The sequence below is a fragment of the Schistocerca piceifrons genome, unplaced genomic scaffold (genome assembly GCF_021461385.2).
Source record: "Schistocerca piceifrons isolate TAMUIC-IGC-003096 unplaced genomic scaffold, iqSchPice1.1 HiC_scaffold_675, whole genome shotgun sequence".
Classification (NCBI taxonomy): domain Eukaryota; kingdom Metazoa; phylum Arthropoda; class Insecta; order Orthoptera; family Acrididae; genus Schistocerca; species Schistocerca piceifrons.
The window spans coordinates 94,938-110,670 of NW_025728921.1; the positions used below are offsets into that span (position 1 = coordinate 94,938).

Here is a 15,733-nt window from a genome sequence, read left to right on the forward strand (position 1 = left end):
GGCGCATTTCGAGGCAGGCTAGGGGAGCACATCCAGACGCATTCGGACAGCGTATCCGCGCACATTTCGCATCCTTTGGCAAGAGTTGGGCGCCGGCAACGCAAGAGTACGCAGAGGACCGCGTTCTGGCGGCATTTTTAAGCAGAGCAGTGCAGTGCAGGATTCAGCGTCTGCAGCATCTTTTCCACAGAATGCTACGGCGCTTGACGGCAGTCCCACTTTCCCTTGAGACATCTGCTCGGCAAGCAGCGTCAAGTTACCGCTGGCCCGAGCATCGGTGGTTCAGTGGTAGAATGCTCGCCTGCCACGCGGGCGGCCCGGGTTCGATTCCCGGCCGATGCATCATTTTGCTTTTCCCGCGATAATGCTGCCGCGTGGCTTGAGCGCTTGAGATGCACGATCCACAAGAATGTGTAGCTGGATTTCCCTTGAGAAGGACCGAGAACGCAGCACTCGCGGGTCCCCACTAGGACGCTCGCATCATGTTCTACAGACTAGCGTCGGCCTGGCCTCACAAGTTGCTGGGTCCGGGTGCCTCCGAGGCACTGAACTTCAACGACAAGGAGTGCTGCCTATCGTTGCAACAGCTGCAGCAGCACCGCAATCAACTGGGCCGGCAGTGCACGTGTAGCAACAGAACACGTTATCCAGGAAGTACAGTGTCTCTACGTCTAATATTGGGTAAGGTGTTTACCCAGTTTCCAGGACAAGCGGTGCACCCGTGCCTCGGTAGCGCAGTAGGCAGCGCGTAAGTCTCATAATCTTAAGGTCGTGAGTTCGATCCTCACCCGGGGCATTTAATTTTCTGTGACATGGTGGTGCTGTTGCTAGGGCGCCAACGTATTTCTTGTTTGTTATCCACAGCGTTTCAACGCTTCAGCGGGAAAATGTTTACTTCCTGTTATTGCTACTTACAGCTTCCCTTTTCCTCTTCTCCCAGCAGAGCATGAAGCCAAAAGCATTGCTCTGCGACGTTTGAGGTGCGCGCCTTGCCAGTCAGTATGTGCACAGATGCTCGCAAAGAGAGGGGGGCGCCGACGCGGCACTCGACACGAAATGCGACAAGCGACCGTACGAACGGTCGAACGAAACGGCCACATCCGGTGTGGTCTAGTGGCTAGGATACCTGGCTTTCACCCAGGAGGCCCGGGTTCGATTCCCGGTACCGGAACGGAATTTTTTCCACACGAATCGTGACAAGTTTGAGCTGTCCGAGCGGCCGTTTCCCGTCCTGCTCGCAATATAGCTACTGTTTCGTGACCGTCAGCAGAATATAGACTAGGGAAGCAGACACACGACGACCATAGAAATGGTGTGCGGCTTCATGCCACCTGTTTCCAGCGTAGGGCTGAGCAACTGCATCTGCCGAGGCCCGTTAGCTCAGTTGGTTAGAGCGTCGTGCTAATAACGCGAAGGTCGTGGGTTCGATCCCCCCACGGGCCACTACTCTTTTCCTACTACGAAAAGGCGGCGCCGATTTCAGCTGGCGAGTGTGGTGACCAAAAGATCATCACCCTGCGTGGAAGTTGATAGAGGATCCGAACCCGACTCGTCGGGGAGCGCTACAGCATTCACTCGGCAATGGCCATAATATCTTGAATACACTGGTTCTCAACCGATAAAGAGAAAATGAAAGAAAATGTCCGATTGCCGATGCGTAACAACTTTGGCCCTTGTCAGTACTTGGGCGGGTGAGCGCATGGGAACACAGGGCGCTATTGGCACTTTTACTTCCTATTTTTGTTTCTCCTTTCTTTTCGGAGCTACAGCCCGATTCGGTCAGGGAGACGCCACCGTGAAATGAAGGGGGCGTGCTGTGTGTCCATCGCCTCGCCTCTCCTTACCTCTCTCAGTCGTTTCTCGTGCTTGTCGTTTTGATATAGGCCGATTTGAGAGCGTCAGCTCTCGCGTCAGCCGAGCAAAGTCGAGACAAGTCGAGACACACTAAGGGCTGGTATGCAGCGAGTAAGAGGGCGAAAAAACAATAATTTAAGAGCGCGTGGCAAAAGTACTCATACGCGAAATTAAAAGCCTGCTGCGGTGGCCGGGAATCGAACCCGGATCAACTGCTTGGAACGCAACTATGCTGACCATTACACCACCACCGCACAAGCGAGCGCCGCGCGTCCGCGCTGTGTCGGCTTCCCGCCAGTCGGCAGCGGCCGAAGGTGATCGTACCTGGCAGGCGCATTTCGAGGCAGGCTAGGGGAGCACATCCAGACGCATTCGGACAGCGTATCCGCGCACATTTCGCATCCTTTGGCAAGAGTTGGGCGCCGGCAACGCAAGAGTACGCAGAGGACCGCGTTCTGGCGGCATTTTTAAGCAGAGCAGTGCAGTGCAGGATTCAGCGTCTGCAGCATCTTTTCCACAGAATGCTACGGCGCTTGACGGCAGTCCCACTTTCCCTTGAGACATCTGCTCGGCAAGCAGCGTCAAGTTACCGCTGGCCCGAGCATCGGTGGTTCAGTGGTAGAATGCTCGCCTGCCACGCGGGCGGCCCGGGTTCGATTCCCGGCCGATGCATCATTTTGCTTTTCCCGCGATAATGCTGCCGCGTGGCTTGAGCGCTTGAGATGCACGATCCACAAGAATGTGTAGCTGGATTTCCCTTGAGAAGGACCGAGAACGCAGCACTCGCGGGTCCCCACTAGGACGCTCGCATCATGTTCTACAGACTAGCGTCGGCCTGGCCTCACAAGTTGCTGGGTCCGGGTGCCTCCGAGGCACTGAACTTCAACGACAAGGAGTGCTGCCTATCGTTGCAACAGCTGCAGCAGCACCGCAATCAACTGGGCCGGCAGTGCACGTGTAGCAACAGAACACGTTATCCAGGAAGTACAGTGTCTCTACGTCTAATATTGGGTAAGGTGTTTACCCAGTTTCCAGGACAAGCGGTGCACCCGTGCCTCGGTAGCGCAGTAGGCAGCGCGTAAGTCTCATAATCTTAAGGTCGTGAGTTCGATCCTCACCCGGGGCATTTAATTTTCTGTGACATGGTGGTGCTGTTGCTAGGGCGCCAACGTATTTCTTGTTTGTTATCCACAGCGTTTCAACGCTTCAGCGGGAAAATGTTTACTTCCTGTTATTGCTACTTACAGCTTCCCTTTTCCTCTTCTCCCAGCAGAGCATGAAGCCAAAAGCATTGCTCTGCGACGTTTGAGGTGCGCGCCTTGCCAGTCAGTATGTGCACAGATGCTCGCAAAGAGAGGGGGGCGCCGACGCGGCACTCGACACGAAATGCGACAAGCGACCGTACGAACGGTCGAACGAAACGGCCACATCCGGTGTGGTCTAGTGGCTAGGATACCTGGCTTTCACCCAGGAGGCCCGGGTTCGATTCCCGGTACCGGAACGGAATTTTTTCCACACGAATCGTGACAAGTTTGAGCTGTCCGAGCGGCCGTTTCCCGTCCTGCTCGCAATATAGCTACTGTTTCGTGACCGTCAGCAGAATATAGACTAGGGAAGCAGACACACGACGACCATAGAAATGGTGTGCGGCTTCATGCCACCTGTTTCCAGCGTAGGGCTGAGCAACTGCATCTGCCGAGGCCCGTTAGCTCAGTTGGTTAGAGCGTCGTGCTAATAACGCGAAGGTCGTGGGTTCGATCCCCCCACGGGCCACTACTCTTTTCCTACTACGAAAAGGCGGCGCCGATTTCAGCTGGCGAGTGTGGTGACCAAAAGATCATCACCCTGCGTGGAAGTTGATAGAGGATCCGAACCCGACTCGTCGGGGAGCGCTACAGCATTCACTCGGCAATGGCCATAATATCTTGAATACACTGGTTCTCAACCGATAAAGAGAAAATGAAAGAAAATGTCCGATTGCCGATGCGTAACAACTTTGGCCCTTGTCAGTACTTGGGCGGGTGAGCGCATGGGAACACAGGGCGCTATTGGCACTTTTACTTCCTATTTTTGTTTCTCCTTTCTTTTCGGAGCTACAGCCCGATTCGGTCAGGGAGACGCCACCGTGAAATGAAGGGGGCGTGCTGTGTGTCCATCGCCTCGCCTCTCCTTACCTCTCTCAGTCGTTTCTCGTGCTTGTCGTTTTGATATAGGCCGATTTGAGAGCGTCAGCTCTCGCGTCAGCCGAGCAAAGTCGAGACAAGTCGAGACACACTAAGGGCTGGTATGCAGCGAGTAAGAGGGCGAAAAAACAATAATTTAAGAGCGCGTGGCAAAAGTACTCATACGCGAAATTAAAAGCCTGCTGCGGTGGCCGGGAATCGAACCCGGATCAACTGCTTGGAACGCAACTATGCTGACCATTACACCACCACCGCACAAGCGAGCGCCGCGCGTCCGCGCTGTGTCGGCTTCCCGCCAGTCGGCAGCGGCCGAAGGTGATCGTACCTGGCAGGCGCATTTCGAGGCAGGCTAGGGGAGCACATCCAGACGCATTCGGACAGCGTATCCGCGCACATTTCGCATCCTTTGGCAAGAGTTGGGCGCCGGCAACGCAAGAGTACGCAGAGGACCGCGTTCTGGCGGCATTTTTAAGCAGAGCAGTGCAGTGCAGGATTCAGCGTCTGCAGCATCTTTTCCACAGAATGCTACGGCGCTTGACGGCAGTCCCACTTTCCCTTGAGACATCTGCTCGGCAAGCAGCGTCAAGTTACCGCTGGCCCGAGCATCGGTGGTTCAGTGGTAGAATGCTCGCCTGCCACGCGGGCGGCCCGGGTTCGATTCCCGGCCGATGCATCATTTTGCTTTTCCCGCGATAATGCTGCCGCGTGGCTTGAGCGCTTGAGATGCACGATCCACAAGAATGTGTAGCTGGATTTCCCTTGAGAAGGACCGAGAACGCAGCACTCGCGGGTCCCCACTAGGACGCTCGCATCATGTTCTACAGACTAGCGTCGGCCTGGCCTCACAAGTTGCTGGGTCCGGGTGCCTCCGAGGCACTGAACTTCAACGACAAGGAGTGCTGCCTATCGTTGCAACAGCTGCAGCAGCACCGCAATCAACTGGGCCGGCAGTGCACGTGTAGCAACAGAACACGTTATCCAGGAAGTACAGTGTCTCTACGTCTAATATTGGGTAAGGTGTTTACCCAGTTTCCAGGACAAGCGGTGCACCCGTGCCTCGGTAGCGCAGTAGGCAGCGCGTAAGTCTCATAATCTTAAGGTCGTGAGTTCGATCCTCACCCGGGGCATTTAATTTTCTGTGACATGGTGGTGCTGTTGCTAGGGCGCCAACGTATTTCTTGTTTGTTATCCACAGCGTTTCAACGCTTCAGCGGGAAAATGTTTACTTCCTGTTATTGCTACTTACAGCTTCCCTTTTCCTCTTCTCCCAGCAGAGCATGAAGCCAAAAGCATTGCTCTGCGACGTTTGAGGTGCGCGCCTTGCCAGTCAGTATGTGCACAGATGCTCGCAAAGAGAGGGGGGCGCCGACGCGGCACTCGACACGAAATGCGACAAGCGACCGTACGAACGGTCGAACGAAACGGCCACATCCGGTGTGGTCTAGTGGCTAGGATACCTGGCTTTCACCCAGGAGGCCCGGGTTCGATTCCCGGTACCGGAACGGAATTTTTTCCACACGAATCGTGACAAGTTTGAGCTGTCCGAGCGGCCGTTTCCCGTCCTGCTCGCAATATAGCTACTGTTTCGTGACCGTCAGCAGAATATAGACTAGGGAAGCAGACACACGACGACCATAGAAATGGTGTGCGGCTTCATGCCACCTGTTTCCAGCGTAGGGCTGAGCAACTGCATCTGCCGAGGCCCGTTAGCTCAGTTGGTTAGAGCGTCGTGCTAATAACGCGAAGGTCGTGGGTTCGATCCCCCCACGGGCCACTACTCTTTTCCTACTACGAAAAGGCGGCGCCGATTTCAGCTGGCGAGTGTGGTGACCAAAAGATCATCACCCTGCGTGGAAGTTGATAGAGGATCCGAACCCGACTCGTCGGGGAGCGCTACAGCATTCACTCGGCAATGGCCATAATATCTTGAATACACTGGTTCTCAACCGATAAAGAGAAAATGAAAGAAAATGTCCGATTGCCGATGCGTAACAACTTTGGCCCTTGTCAGTACTTGGGCGGGTGAGCGCATGGGAACACAGGGCGCTATTGGCACTTTTACTTCCTATTTTTGTTTCTCCTTTCTTTTCGGAGCTACAGCCCGATTCGGTCAGGGAGACGCCACCGTGAAATGAAGGGGGCGTGCTGTGTGTCCATCGCCTCGCCTCTCCTTACCTCTCTCAGTCGTTTCTCGTGCTTGTCGTTTTGATATAGGCCGATTTGAGAGCGTCAGCTCTCGCGTCAGCCGAGCAAAGTCGAGACAAGTCGAGACACACTAAGGGCTGGTATGCAGCGAGTAAGAGGGCGAAAAAACAATAATTTAAGAGCGCGTGGCAAAAGTACTCATACGCGAAATTAAAAGCCTGCTGCGGTGGCCGGGAATCGAACCCGGATCAACTGCTTGGAACGCAACTATGCTGACCATTACACCACCACCGCACAAGCGAGCGCCGCGCGTCCGCGCTGTGTCGGCTTCCCGCCAGTCGGCAGCGGCCGAAGGTGATCGTACCTGGCAGGCGCATTTCGAGGCAGGCTAGGGGAGCACATCCAGACGCATTCGGACAGCGTATCCGCGCACATTTCGCATCCTTTGGCAAGAGTTGGGCGCCGGCAACGCAAGAGTACGCAGAGGACCGCGTTCTGGCGGCATTTTTAAGCAGAGCAGTGCAGTGCAGGATTCAGCGTCTGCAGCATCTTTTCCACAGAATGCTACGGCGCTTGACGGCAGTCCCACTTTCCCTTGAGACATCTGCTCGGCAAGCAGCGTCAAGTTACCGCTGGCCCGAGCATCGGTGGTTCAGTGGTAGAATGCTCGCCTGCCACGCGGGCGGCCCGGGTTCGATTCCCGGCCGATGCATCATTTTGCTTTTCCCGCGATAATGCTGCCGCGTGGCTTGAGCGCTTGAGATGCACGATCCACAAGAATGTGTAGCTGGATTTCCCTTGAGAAGGACCGAGAACGCAGCACTCGCGGGTCCCCACTAGGACGCTCGCATCATGTTCTACAGACTAGCGTCGGCCTGGCCTCACAAGTTGCTGGGTCCGGGTGCCTCCGAGGCACTGAACTTCAACGACAAGGAGTGCTGCCTATCGTTGCAACAGCTGCAGCAGCACCGCAATCAACTGGGCCGGCAGTGCACGTGTAGCAACAGAACACGTTATCCAGGAAGTACAGTGTCTCTACGTCTAATATTGGGTAAGGTGTTTACCCAGTTTCCAGGACAAGCGGTGCACCCGTGCCTCGGTAGCGCAGTAGGCAGCGCGTAAGTCTCATAATCTTAAGGTCGTGAGTTCGATCCTCACCCGGGGCATTTAATTTTCTGTGACATGGTGGTGCTGTTGCTAGGGCGCCAACGTATTTCTTGTTTGTTATCCACAGCGTTTCAACGCTTCAGCGGGAAAATGTTTACTTCCTGTTATTGCTACTTACAGCTTCCCTTTTCCTCTTCTCCCAGCAGAGCATGAAGCCAAAAGCATTGCTCTGCGACGTTTGAGGTGCGCGCCTTGCCAGTCAGTATGTGCACAGATGCTCGCAAAGAGAGGGGGGCGCCGACGCGGCACTCGACACGAAATGCGACAAGCGACCGTACGAACGGTCGAACGAAACGGCCACATCCGGTGTGGTCTAGTGGCTAGGATACCTGGCTTTCACCCAGGAGGCCCGGGTTCGATTCCCGGTACCGGAACGGAATTTTTTCCACACGAATCGTGACAAGTTTGAGCTGTCCGAGCGGCCGTTTCCCGTCCTGCTCGCAATATAGCTACTGTTTCGTGACCGTCAGCAGAATATAGACTAGGGAAGCAGACACACGACGACCATAGAAATGGTGTGCGGCTTCATGCCACCTGTTTCCAGCGTAGGGCTGAGCAACTGCATCTGCCGAGGCCCGTTAGCTCAGTTGGTTAGAGCGTCGTGCTAATAACGCGAAGGTCGTGGGTTCGATCCCCCCACGGGCCACTACTCTTTTCCTACTACGAAAAGGCGGCGCCGATTTCAGCTGGCGAGTGTGGTGACCAAAAGATCATCACCCTGCGTGGAAGTTGATAGAGGATCCGAACCCGACTCGTCGGGGAGCGCTACAGCATTCACTCGGCAATGGCCATAATATCTTGAATACACTGGTTCTCAACCGATAAAGAGAAAATGAAAGAAAATGTCCGATTGCCGATGCGTAACAACTTTGGCCCTTGTCAGTACTTGGGCGGGTGAGCGCATGGGAACACAGGGCGCTATTGGCACTTTTACTTCCTATTTTTGTTTCTCCTTTCTTTTCGGAGCTACAGCCCGATTCGGTCAGGGAGACGCCACCGTGAAATGAAGGGGGCGTGCTGTGTGTCCATCGCCTCGCCTCTCCTTACCTCTCTCAGTCGTTTCTCGTGCTTGTCGTTTTGATATAGGCCGATTTGAGAGCGTCAGCTCTCGCGTCAGCCGAGCAAAGTCGAGACACACTAAGGGCTGGTATGCAGCGAGTAAGAGGGCGAAAAAACAATAATTTAAGAGCGCGTGGCAAAAGTACTCATACGCGAAATTAAAAGCCTGCTGCGGTGGCCGGGAATCGAACCCGGATCAACTGCTTGGAACGCAACTATGCTGACCATTACACCACCACCGCACAAGCGAGCGCCGCGCGTCCGCGCTGTGTCGGCTTCCCGCCAGTCGGCAGCGGCCGAAGGTGATCGTACCTGGCAGGCGCATTTCGAGGCAGGCTAGGGGAGCACATCCAGACGCATTCGGACAGCGTATCCGCGCACATTTCGCATCCTTTGGCAAGAGTTGGGCGCCGGCAACGCAAGAGTACGCAGAGGACCGCGTTCTGGCGGCATTTTTAAGCAGAGCAGTGCAGTGCAGGATTCAGCGTCTGCAGCATCTTTTCCACAGAATGCTACGGCGCTTGACGGCAGTCCCACTTTCCCTTGAGACATCTGCTCGGCAAGCAGCGTCAAGTTACCGCTGGCCCGAGCATCGGTGGTTCAGTGGTAGAATGCTCGCCTGCCACGCGGGCGGCCCGGGTTCGATTCCCGGCCGATGCATCATTTTGCTTTTCCCGCGATAATGCTGCCGCGTGGCTTGAGCGCTTGAGATGCACGATCCACAAGAATGTGTAGCTGGATTTCCCTTGAGAAGGACCGAGAACGCAGCACTCGCGGGTCCCCACTAGGACGCTCGCATCATGTTCTACAGACTAGCGTCGGCCTGGCCTCACAAGTTGCTGGGTCCGGGTGCCTCCGAGGCACTGAACTTCAACGACAAGGAGTGCTGCCTATCGTTGCAACAGCTGCAGCAGCACCGCAATCAACTGGGCCGGCAGTGCACGTGTAGCAACAGAACACGTTATCCAGGAAGTACAGTGTCTCTACGTCTAATATTGGGTAAGGTGTTTACCCAGTTTCCAGGACAAGCGGTGCACCCGTGCCTCGGTAGCGCAGTAGGCAGCGCGTAAGTCTCATAATCTTAAGGTCGTGAGTTCGATCCTCACCCGGGGCATTTAATTTTCTGTGACATGGTGGTGCTGTTGCTAGGGCGCCAACGTATTTCTTGTTTGTTATCCACAGCGTTTCAACGCTTCAGCGGGAAAATGTTTACTTCCTGTTATTGCTACTTACAGCTTCCCTTTTCCTCTTCTCCCAGCAGAGCATGAAGCCAAAAGCATTGCTCTGCGACGTTTGAGGTGCGCGCCTTGCCAGTCAGTATGTGCACAGATGCTCGCAAAGAGAGGGGGGCGCCGACGCGGCACTCGACACGAAATGCGACAAGCGACCGTACGAACGGTCGAACGAAACGGCCACATCCGGTGTGGTCTAGTGGCTAGGATACCTGGCTTTCACCCAGGAGGCCCGGGTTCGATTCCCGGTACCGGAACGGAATTTTTTCCACACGAATCGTGACAAGTTTGAGCTGTCCGAGCGGCCGTTTCCCGTCCTGCTCGCAATATAGCTACTGTTTCGTGACCGTCAGCAGAATATAGACTAGGGAAGCAGACACACGACGACCATAGAAATGGTGTGCGGCTTCATGCCACCTGTTTCCAGCGTAGGGCTGAGCAACTGCATCTGCCGAGGCCCGTTAGCTCAGTTGGTTAGAGCGTCGTGCTAATAACGCGAAGGTCGTGGGTTCGATCCCCCCACGGGCCACTACTCTTTTCCTACTACGAAAAGGCGGCGCCGATTTCAGCTGGCGAGTGTGGTGACCAAAAGATCATCACCCTGCGTGGAAGTTGATAGAGGATCCGAACCCGACTCGTCGGGGAGCGCTACAGCATTCACTCGGCAATGGCCATAATATCTTGAATACACTGGTTCTCAACCGATAAAGAGAAAATGAAAGAAAATGTCCGATTGCCGATGCGTAACAACTTTGGCCCTTGTCAGTACTTGGGCGGGTGAGCGCATGGGAACACAGGGCGCTATTGGCACTTTTACTTCCTATTTTTGTTTCTCCTTTCTTTTCGGAGCTACAGCCCGATTCGGTCAGGGAGACGCCACCGTGAAATGAAGGGGGCGTGCTGTGTGTCCATCGCCTCGCCTCTCCTTACCTCTCTCAGTCGTTTCTCGTGCTTGTCGTTTTGATATAGGCCGATTTGAGAGCGTCAGCTCTCGCGTCAGCCGAGCAAAGTCGAGACAAGTCGAGACACACTAAGGGCTGGTATGCAGCGAGTAAGAGGGCGAAAAAACAATAATTTAAGAGCGCGTGGCAAAAGTACTCATACGCGAAATTAAAAGCCTGCTGCGGTGGCCGGGAATCGAACCCGGATCAACTGCTTGGAACGCAACTATGCTGACCATTACACCACCACCGCACAAGCGAGCGCCGCGCGTCCGCGCTGTGTCGGCTTCCCGCCAGTCGGCAGCGGCCGAAGGTGATCGTACCTGGCAGGCGCATTTCGAGGCAGGCTAGGGGAGCACATCCAGACGCATTCGGACAGCGTATCCGCGCACATTTCGCATCCTTTGGCAAGAGTTGGGCGCCGGCAACGCAAGAGTACGCAGAGGACCGCGTTCTGGCGGCATTTTTAAGCAGAGCAGTGCAGTGCAGGATTCAGCGTCTGCAGCATCTTTTCCACAGAATGCTACGGCGCTTGACGGCAGTCCCACTTTCCCTTGAGACATCTGCTCGGCAAGCAGCGTCAAGTTACCGCTGGCCCGAGCATCGGTGGTTCAGTGGTAGAATGCTCGCCTGCCACGCGGGCGGCCCGGGTTCGATTCCCGGCCGATGCATCATTTTGCCTGCAATGTTACAGTGGTATTCGTTCAGTCGAAATGCACGTTAAGCAGAATATTCCATCTCACCTGCAGATCGGTGGATATCGTGTCCATGTAACATATAGTGGTCAGGTTGGCACCTGTTTTTTGTGCAATGAAAGTGGTCACGTGCGTACCGACTGTCCGCGGAGAGTTTTTGTTTTAAAAAATTCTCTCGAACAGCGTCGCAAGTTAACGGTCGCTGACCTCGTTGCAGGTGGTTCTGCTCTTGGTGTAGCACAGTCCAGTGGTAGTAGCGCCCCGCCACAGGTTTTGCGCACCCCTGATACAGAATTTCCTCCTTTGCGTGCTAAATCTGATGTTGTTCCGTCTGTCCCTCAGGTGGGTGTGCCACTTTTGAATAATAAGAGGCGTCGCCCACACGATGGAAATAGTACGGATGAGGATCTCCCTGAGATGCCCCAGTCCGAGCGACCGGCATCCTCCGAGCCACTGTGTACTGTAGCTGCTCCCTGCCCTCCTGAGGTAGTGGTTCCGGTGGCGGCTGCTGGCGCCCCTCCGGCCTCCGACGCAGCTTCTCTCGAGTCGGGTCGTCGGTCGGGCCTGTTGGCGCCGTCTTCCGAACCGACTTCGATGTCACAACAAGTGGAGCCGCGACAACTTCCTGCTTCGCTGCCCCATACCTCTGCCAGCGGAGCTGCTCCGCTTCCTTCCAACTCTGCGGCCTCGGACCTTCCTGCTCACGTTTCGCCTCCGTGCAGTCCATGTTTGCCGGAAGCTAGTGCAGGTGTTGACCATTCCGTTTTGTCGGATGTTTCCCCCGCGACCCCGGATCCCGCATGTGGACCGGCGCGGGTGGTGTCGGATACAGAACTTGACCCTCCTACGTCACCGGCGGCTGAAGTTTCCTTGCCCGTCAGCCGACGCAAGTTACGCGTTCAGCCGAACGTTAATGCTGTTCGTAAAAAACCGAAACGTAAGGGATCCGCGGAACGGGGTAGTAGTCCCCCTCCCTCGGATGCCTCCGTCACCCCTGCTATGGACTGTGACGCTGGTGCGTCGGTGTAGGTGATTTGTTTTCTCGCTTTTCTCTCTATGGTTCAAGCATACACCTTTCTTACCTTAAATGTTAACCGTATTGAGTCCGACGTTCGCATTGCCTCTTTGCGGCAGTTTATTTACGACGCCTGTGCGGACGTAGTGTTTTTGCAGGAAGTGTTGTTTTCTGATCTCTCTCTACCTGGATTTCAAACTGTTTTTAATGTCGCGCCGGAATATTCAACAGGAACTGCTCTTTTCTTTCGAGAGGGCATTCCTATTACTGACATTGAATTCCTTGACTCTGGCCGTGGGATTGGTTGTCGTCTTTTTGATCTCCGCCTCGTTGTTTTGTATGCCCCCTCTGGTTCGGGTCACACTGTGGCTCGATCGCGCTTTTATAAAGAAGAGCTTATTTATCTTTTGCGCCAGAGTCCTCGGAGTCTCTTGCTCGGAGGCGATTTTAATTGTGTTTTACGCCCTGCAGACCAGTCCCCCAATTTTATTTATTGCCGTGATTTACATGACTTCGTTCGTACGATGCATCTGCGTGATGTTTGGGAACACAAATATCCAACCCTGGTGAAATATACGTTTTTTACCGCGTCCTCATGCAGTAGACTCGACAGATTCTATTTATCTGATTTTTTATGTGATAAAATTCTTTCTGTCGATGTTATTCCTACTAGTTTTTCTGACCATTGTGCTTTTACTGCAACTGTAAATCTTAGTCGCCAACCTGCAAAACTTTATCGTTCCCAGTGGATGTTAAATGTTTTCCCACCTTGCCGACAGTGCTATGGATGATGTTATAAGTGGCGTGTGGGCGCGATGTCTTCGCTCTGTCCCGCGATACCCCTCCTTGCTGGTTTGGTGGACTGCGTTTGCCAAGCCCAAGATTCGTCAGACTTTGATTTTCTACTGTGCTGCTAGGACGCGTGATTTTAAGAACACGTATGAATATTACTACTCTGTCCTGCGTGAACTATATGACGCGGCGGGTACCTCTCCACTGCGGATCCATGATGTTCGTCGTATTAAAGCCAAGCTCTTGAGCCTTAAACGACGACAGATGGATGGTCTGCGAGTTAAGTCGAAACCTCACTCTCTTGTTGAAGGTGAACTGACATCCTTGTACCACCTGCTACGGCATCAGACTCGTCGTCGTCGCTCCTTCATCTCTTCTCTTACGGTGGATGATGGGCGACAGTTTAGTGCACAGGAGGAAATGGTTCGTGCTCTTCATCAGTATTACACTAGTCTCTATTCTGCCGATGATTCTGGTGAGTCTCTTTCGGATGATGTCTTTGGATATCTAACTGCGACGATCGCGCCTGACGCGAACGGCGAATTTCTCCGGGAGTTCCAGGTAGATGATGTTTTCGATTTTATTGCTCGCTCTCCGTCCAGTAAATCGCCGGGTCCAGACGGCCTGCCTAAAGAATTTTATCTCCGTTTTTGGCCTCTTTTGGGTGGCATTTTTACGCAGATTTTAAATGAGATTGTCAGAGGGATGGATGTGCCTGCCGATTTTAAAGTAGGGAAAATTGTTTTAATTCCGAAGTCCTCTGGTCGTTTATCTGCTGCCAATCTTCGTCCGCTCACATTGCTGAATTTTGACTATAAGACAGCTGCTAGAGCGCTCAATAGCCGGCTGTCTTCTCTGCTTCGGGGTGTGATTGGTGCACATCAATGTTGTTTTCATGATAGATCTATTCTGACACCAGTAGCCGAATATCGGGATGTTGTCTCGGTTGCGGCGGTTACAAACGTACATTGTGCCTTTGCCTTCCTTGATTTTTATAAGGCTTTTGATCACGTCAGTCATGTGTTTTTAGATCGTGTTTTAGGTACAATAGGTTTTAACGCTTCATCACGTGGTGTTCTTGGCAATTTGTACAGGGGAATAACAGCTCGGGTGTCAGTCAATGGGCAGCTGACGCCGCCCATTGCTATCCGCCGCGGAGTGCCTCAGGGTAGTCCGCTCTCTATGTCTTTATTCGTTTTGTCCCTGGAACCGCTGCTTCGGACTATAGCTCTCAAGCTTCAGGGTATGTCCCTCTCTGGTGGGAAGCTCTCGGTTAAGGCATATGCGGATGATGTCGTTGTTCTCCTCCGTCAACGAGATGATATCCCGTTGTTGAAAGGGGCAGTTGATGCATACTGTCGTGTCTCTGGAGCGCGTCTCAATCAGGGTAAATGTAAGTTCCTTGATATTCGAGGATTTCGCGATGCTGACGTCCCTTGGGCCACTTTTGTCGATCGCCATACGTCCTTGGGGATTATCATTGATCGGTGTCCTCTAAAAATGGCGGCTCTCAATTGGAAATCTGTCACCGAGAAGATACAGGGGGCTCTGATGGTCCATGAGCAGCGCTCTGCTACCATTTTGCAAAAAGTCCGAATTTTAGACACCTACGTCCTATGTAAAGCTTATTATGTTGCTCAGCTGTTCCCACTTCCCATGATGGTGGCGAAAAGGTTGCGCCAATTGTCTAGCAGGTTTATATGGAAGGGCCATCTATTCAAGTTACGTTACGAGGTAATGACGAAACCGCGTCTCTCCGGAGGCTTGGGCCTCTCTGACATTACTCGCAAGGCGTCTGCTTTGTACGTCCGCCGAACGACTCTAATTGTTACGCAAGAAGTGACTTCAATTACATCCAGGCTTTTTACTGTTGTGCGTCCGGCGAGCCTTGCTCCACCTGTCGATGTCGGACGCCTCAATTTTAAGTTGAAACACATTCGGGAATTTTACATTGCGGTGAGTTACCTCGGTGACGTCTTCTTGCGGCGACCGGTGCCAACGACCAAGAGCTTGATTGCCCGCTGGGAGGGGCTGGCCAGTCCCAATCCAATAGAACTGGCGTCTCCATCCGTGTCCTGGAGGAACGTCTGGAAGAACGTTAGTCTGCCGATCCACTCTATGGCCGTGGCGTCCACGTGGTATAGGGTAATAAATAATTTGGTTCCCACCAATGTACGACTGCACCGTATTGGTCTTTCTGACACGGACACCTGTACTCGGTGTGGTCTCCTGGATACCCTTGAACATCGATTCACCTGCTGTGGGCACCTTGCTAATTGGCGTTGGCTCAGGAAACAACTTGCTTTTGTCACTAGGTCTGCTGAAGCCGCTTATACTATTGACATCATCGTCCGGCCCGATTCTTCCTTTTTTCCGCGGACGAAGCTCCATACCGTCATGTGGTTGATTGGCCATTTCGTACATTTTGTCAACAGTTGTCATGAAGAGGATGGACACCTAGCGTTTCGGCAGTACATGCTTACTGCTTACTGGCAGCGCTTGCGATTGCCAGGCCTCCGAGATGATTTTGCCAATATGCTTAGCCTGACATTTGAAAGAGAGGGTGTTGGCTAAGGTCACCTGTGTGAGCCATTTTCTTTTATACTGTTTCTGAATTTGCCGCCTTTATGTATGTTTCTTCTCTACACCA

The 15,733-nt window shown here is 53.6% G+C and overlaps 26 non-coding genes across 26 annotated transcripts; 21 read left to right on the top strand and 5 right to left on the bottom strand.

Annotated features, from left to right (window-relative positions):
- Positions 1–271: 271 nt before the first annotated feature.
- Trnag-gcc lies at positions 272–342 on the top strand. The gene has a single exon. It is a non-coding gene; the product is annotated as a tRNA-Gly (tRNA).
- A 381-nt stretch (positions 343–723) lies between these two features.
- Positions 724–796, top strand: Trnam-cau. Its single transcript has one exon. It is a non-coding gene; the product is annotated as a tRNA-Met (tRNA).
- Positions 797–1,099: 303 nt separating this feature from the next.
- Trnae-uuc lies at positions 1,100–1,171 on the top strand. Its single transcript has one exon. It is a non-coding gene; the product is annotated as a tRNA-Glu (tRNA).
- Positions 1,172–1,369: 198 nt separating this feature from the next.
- On the top strand, positions 1,370–1,443 carry Trnai-aau. Its single transcript has one exon. It is a non-coding gene; the product is annotated as a tRNA-Ile (tRNA).
- Positions 1,444–2,036: 593 nt separating this feature from the next.
- On the bottom strand, positions 2,037–2,108 carry Trnag-ucc. Its single transcript has one exon. It is a non-coding gene; the product is annotated as a tRNA-Gly (tRNA).
- A 347-nt stretch (positions 2,109–2,455) lies between these two features.
- Positions 2,456–2,526, top strand: Trnag-gcc. Its single transcript has one exon. It is a non-coding gene; the product is annotated as a tRNA-Gly (tRNA).
- Positions 2,527–2,907: 381 nt separating this feature from the next.
- Positions 2,908–2,980, top strand: Trnam-cau. Its single transcript has one exon. It is a non-coding gene; the product is annotated as a tRNA-Met (tRNA).
- Positions 2,981–3,283: 303 nt separating this feature from the next.
- On the top strand, positions 3,284–3,355 carry Trnae-uuc. The gene has a single exon. It is a non-coding gene; the product is annotated as a tRNA-Glu (tRNA).
- Positions 3,356–3,553: 198 nt separating this feature from the next.
- On the top strand, positions 3,554–3,627 carry Trnai-aau. Its single transcript has one exon. It is a non-coding gene; the product is annotated as a tRNA-Ile (tRNA).
- A 593-nt stretch (positions 3,628–4,220) lies between these two features.
- Trnag-ucc lies at positions 4,221–4,292 on the bottom strand. Its single transcript has one exon. It is a non-coding gene; the product is annotated as a tRNA-Gly (tRNA).
- Positions 4,293–4,639: 347 nt separating this feature from the next.
- Positions 4,640–4,710, top strand: Trnag-gcc. Its single transcript has one exon. It is a non-coding gene; the product is annotated as a tRNA-Gly (tRNA).
- Positions 4,711–5,091: 381 nt separating this feature from the next.
- On the top strand, positions 5,092–5,164 carry Trnam-cau. Its single transcript has one exon. It is a non-coding gene; the product is annotated as a tRNA-Met (tRNA).
- A 303-nt stretch (positions 5,165–5,467) lies between these two features.
- Positions 5,468–5,539, top strand: Trnae-uuc. The gene has a single exon. It is a non-coding gene; the product is annotated as a tRNA-Glu (tRNA).
- Positions 5,540–5,737: 198 nt separating this feature from the next.
- On the top strand, positions 5,738–5,811 carry Trnai-aau. Its single transcript has one exon. It is a non-coding gene; the product is annotated as a tRNA-Ile (tRNA).
- Positions 5,812–6,404: 593 nt separating this feature from the next.
- Positions 6,405–6,476, bottom strand: Trnag-ucc. Its single transcript has one exon. It is a non-coding gene; the product is annotated as a tRNA-Gly (tRNA).
- A 347-nt stretch (positions 6,477–6,823) lies between these two features.
- Trnag-gcc lies at positions 6,824–6,894 on the top strand. The gene has a single exon. It is a non-coding gene; the product is annotated as a tRNA-Gly (tRNA).
- Positions 6,895–7,275: 381 nt separating this feature from the next.
- Positions 7,276–7,348, top strand: Trnam-cau. The gene has a single exon. It is a non-coding gene; the product is annotated as a tRNA-Met (tRNA).
- A 303-nt stretch (positions 7,349–7,651) lies between these two features.
- On the top strand, positions 7,652–7,723 carry Trnae-uuc. Its single transcript has one exon. It is a non-coding gene; the product is annotated as a tRNA-Glu (tRNA).
- Positions 7,724–7,921: 198 nt separating this feature from the next.
- Positions 7,922–7,995, top strand: Trnai-aau. Its single transcript has one exon. It is a non-coding gene; the product is annotated as a tRNA-Ile (tRNA).
- Positions 7,996–8,578: 583 nt separating this feature from the next.
- On the bottom strand, positions 8,579–8,650 carry Trnag-ucc. Its single transcript has one exon. It is a non-coding gene; the product is annotated as a tRNA-Gly (tRNA).
- Positions 8,651–8,997: 347 nt separating this feature from the next.
- On the top strand, positions 8,998–9,068 carry Trnag-gcc. Its single transcript has one exon. It is a non-coding gene; the product is annotated as a tRNA-Gly (tRNA).
- A 381-nt stretch (positions 9,069–9,449) lies between these two features.
- Trnam-cau lies at positions 9,450–9,522 on the top strand. The gene has a single exon. It is a non-coding gene; the product is annotated as a tRNA-Met (tRNA).
- Positions 9,523–9,825: 303 nt separating this feature from the next.
- Positions 9,826–9,897, top strand: Trnae-uuc. The gene has a single exon. It is a non-coding gene; the product is annotated as a tRNA-Glu (tRNA).
- Positions 9,898–10,095: 198 nt separating this feature from the next.
- Positions 10,096–10,169, top strand: Trnai-aau. The gene has a single exon. It is a non-coding gene; the product is annotated as a tRNA-Ile (tRNA).
- Positions 10,170–10,762: 593 nt separating this feature from the next.
- On the bottom strand, positions 10,763–10,834 carry Trnag-ucc. Its single transcript has one exon. It is a non-coding gene; the product is annotated as a tRNA-Gly (tRNA).
- Positions 10,835–11,181: 347 nt separating this feature from the next.
- Positions 11,182–11,252, top strand: Trnag-gcc. The gene has a single exon. It is a non-coding gene; the product is annotated as a tRNA-Gly (tRNA).
- The last annotated feature ends 4,481 nt before the right edge of the window (positions 11,253–15,733 follow it).